Source organism: Austrofundulus limnaeus, unplaced genomic scaffold (assembly GCF_001266775.1).
Source record: "Austrofundulus limnaeus strain Quisiro unplaced genomic scaffold, Austrofundulus_limnaeus-1.0 Scaffold20, whole genome shotgun sequence".
NCBI classification, from domain to species: domain Eukaryota; kingdom Metazoa; phylum Chordata; class Actinopteri; order Cyprinodontiformes; family Rivulidae; genus Austrofundulus; species Austrofundulus limnaeus.
This window is the reverse complement of record NW_013952422.1, coordinates 2,306,981-2,310,949: the sequence shown is the minus strand read 5'-3', so window position 1 is coordinate 2,310,949 and position 3,969 is coordinate 2,306,981. Positions and strand designations below refer to the sequence as shown.

Below are 3,969 nucleotides of genomic sequence, written 5' to 3'. Positions count from 1 at the left end.
AATGAATGAATATACGTATATCCAAAGGCAACAGAGATGTTAAAGATTTTACTAGGAAAGAAAATCTTCAGAACTGGCTTGTGGACTCTGTTTAATTAGAAATGAATGAAGCTAATCTAATCTGAAATGTTTCTGTGCCACTATATAGTTATAAACCCCTCTATCAAACCAGAATGGACTAGAAAAGGGAAAATATATATAGTTTGTGGATGCTCATAGAAGATTAAAGTAGAGCTAAGTAAAAGTTTTGTGTGGCTGATCAAAGGCGAACAATGAAAAAAAAAGCTGATGTTATATTGGATTTAGGGATTTATCAGGACAGATTTGAACTTTTTAAGCAACCTAACAAGTCCAGACACCTTGAATACAAAACAGGCTGAGGCTAAACATGATAATGCTGAGTCAGATAAGGTGTTTTATGTGATGTGTTGTTTCTTACCCATTATTTAGGTTTATAATAAACAGCAGATTTCTGATTCACCCTTTCATCCAAATACCATTGGTNGGACTCCGGTGAACCTACATCTGTTCATTCACTCACAAACTTGTCAAAACAAGCTTGTTGTAGCGAGAGAGGAGGAGAGTTCATCAGCTGCTCTGCACCGTGCATAATTGAGAGGCCAGAGCTACACCTGCAGAAAATTCCCACCAAATACCTGGCTTCAAATCTCTGGAGTTAAGTAGGTCAGTGGAATGGTAACAACAAAGGTGTGCTGTATATCCTAAATTTTATGGCTAAACATAAATACTAATAACAAATTACAACAGATTATTTTTGTATAAAGAGGAGTTAAAGTTACAAAGAGGGGACAGCTGAAAGAAAAAGAGTGGAAATCACATGTTTTAGTGTAAGGTAGTTCACCTTTGAGCTATTTGCTCATCAGCAGAGTGAAAGTAAAGCCATAAATAACCCAAACTGGGGAACAGATGCAGCTTATCAAATTCACGCCAGGTCAAAGTTGTGGATTTGAATGAATGAATATACAATATATCCAAAGGCAACAGAGATGTTAAAGATTTTACTAGGAAAGAAAATCTTCAGAACTGGCTTGTGGACTCTGTTTAATTAGAMATGAATGAAGCTAATCTAATCTCAAATGTTTCTGCGCCACTATATAGTTTTAAACCCCTCTATCAAACCAGAATGGACTGGAAAAGGAAAAAAAAAAATATAGTTTGTGGATGCTCATARAAGATTAAAGTAGAGCTAAGTAAAAGTTTTGTGTGGCTGATCAAAGGCGAACAATGAAAAAAAAAGCTGATGTTATATTGGATTTAGGGATTTATCAGGACAGATTTGAACTTTTTAAGCAACCTAACAAGTCCAGACACCTTGAATACAAAACAGGCTGAGGCTAAACATGATAATGCTGAGTCAGATAAGGTGTTTTATGTGATGTGTTGTTTCTTACCCATTATTTAGGTTTATAATAAACAGCAGATTTCTGATTCACCCTTTCATCCAAATACCATTGGTGAGTCATGTTTGTGCAGCACTTTCTATTGTACTACACTATTTACTGCAGTCAATATGTTTTCCTATGTATTCACACATTGCTGACTTTAACTGGGTCAACGTGGAGTTCAAAGCCTTGACCAAAGACACTAAACATGTGGGTGCTGATCATCAGTCTGCCAACATCCTGGCTGCAGAGTATTCACTTTTGACAAGTAAATTAGTCACAAACTAAATACCATAATTGTTTTAGACGGGATGATAAACTTACCAAGTTTAAAATGTAATAAAGCACTTTTAAGTTGCTTTCCTGTCAGGAAGTGAACTAAAACTGAAAAAGAWGAAGAAGAAAAATAAAAGACACAGACTAAAAATGAGAATGTGGTTAAAACAGGTCATCACAGAAGACACGCAGAGGCAATGTATGCAGAGGAGGTGTCTGAGGCTCAGAATGAGAACCAGGCATAACAACAAGGCATTCCACACTCTGAGCCTGATAAAGTGAAACAGATGATCAACATGTGTGAGAAAACGTGTTACGCTGTATCTAGAAGCCTACTGTTCTGCAAGTGATAAATGTTCTTGCACAYGAAAAAATGGATCCCATTAATGAAACTCATTGAAAACAGAGTAATATCTGCACGTAAATAGCTTGACTGAAAATTGCTGTGATTGTCATTTTCAGGACTTTATGCATTAAAGCAAGATAAAATGGCAAGTTTATTTATTTATTTATTTATTTATTGATTGATTGATTGATTGATTGATTGATTGATTGATTGATTGATTGATTGCATATTTTTACCCAAAATGCACCATGTACATAAGTGACTGAACATGAATTGTCACTTATTTTAAAGAAGTATACCAACGCTGCCAGCAAGAGAGGAAGTCTAAAAATAGGTGAAAGGTAGGTCAAACTAAGTCTTAAAAAAACAAACCCAATTCTTCATTGCAGGTTTTTGAATASTGAACAATGACGCACTGCTATGGTTGCCTAAGATGAACAATCTTCAATCCTTTTYAGCTACTAGCTAACCCTGATGAGATGGTTGCCAGCTTTGTGATCTTWTTCTCTATTTTGACTGCATTTTAGTACCACAAAGTACGCCTTAAAGCCAAAAAGTTTTTTTTTTTTACTGAGATGCTCCAAACAAATGAAAATTGGCATACATTTCCTGCAAGATGAGAATGATTATGGGTGCAAGGATGATTCGCCCAGCTCAGAGCTGATTTGTGAACCCTGATTTGACTTGTTGTCCTGCATTAGGATTTAAAATAGRATGCTGCAAACTTCTCAGGTTAATAAGTGATTGAAAACTCATTTAACCCTCCCTCCTACCTCGTGGGTCATTTTGACCCAAGGGCATCAGGAGCTGCATAAACTGGAATTTGTGTCAAGCTGAACTGAACACGTGTACAGTTGTGGATTTAAAACTGTATTTTAGCGCCCCCTTGTGGTAACTGTATGAAATGCAACTTTGACTTGATTCGGTTTTAGGAGACATTTTCTTTTTAAATCAATACTGTATGACTTATTTTAAAATACGTTTTTACACCATGTCTAAATGAACATGTGATTATGTGCTTTAGTGCATGAACGTCCTCTATGACAACTCCTTTATGCCGGGCCCAGTTTCACCAACTACTTCCGGGTCGACGTCAGTTCACCGGGCCGGCTGCGCCGCACAGAGCCCGTGGTGTCTGCAAAGGTCAGTCAAGTTATTCGTCATTAACCKCACTGCTCCCAGTTTTCGTTTCGTACACGTTTCGGGTTTGCATTCTGTGGTTKCACAGATGGCTTTTTTGTTGACTCATTTATCGCTCACAACAATGAAAACTGTTATGACTTTTTTCTTAGCGCAGGCTAGCTCGCCGGTTAGCATGTTAGCATCCACTGCTCTCTCCTAGCAGAGGGGACGAGAAGCTAGCAGAGGGGTCTGCATGGATGAAAGTCTGTTTGGTATACAGAGGAACATAAGGATATCTGCGATGTCAACACTTATTATGACTTCGTGTTAGTCGTGAGATTGCTSTTGTGCAGAAAGCATTAATATGAATGAATTAGTTAGCGTGCTAACTTAAAAGTGAACTGGGAACCGTTAGCCGGAGCTGTCTGACCGGATTATAACAGTGTTATTTTCCGAGCATTTGCAGCACTGCATGTTTGTACTACAGGTTTAAGTTGTTGGTTGCACAAAATAAGGAAGTCTAAATTAATTTAAATTATGTTTTGACMTTTTTAATTGTAGAATAACTAAAATAAAAACTTCTCAAACTTTTTATGTTTACACTATGTTATGCGTCTTAAAATAACCACCAAATATCTAAGGAAACAGCAACTCAAAAGGTGTAAGTCAAGCCAGTTTTACTTGACAATAAATTTAAAAATYAACCAAATAAACAGAATATTTTCTTTGAATTTTCCTGCTTTAAAGAGTAACTTACCCCCAAAATTAACTTTTTTTTAGCTGATAAACTGTCTAGAATGTGTCTAAAATGTTATATAGAAC

At 36.6% G+C, this 3,969-nt stretch overlaps 1 protein-coding gene across 1 annotated transcript in view; it reads left to right on the top strand.

The window, feature by feature from the left end:
* Positions 1-3,078: 3,078 nt before the first annotated feature.
* nnt (nicotinamide nucleotide transhydrogenase) overlaps positions 3,079-3,969 on the top strand; it is a gene marked incomplete in the record, with an annotated part of 30,248 nt that continues 29,357 nt past the window's right edge. The window contains 1 exon segment of the mRNA XM_014003838.1: positions 3,079-3,168.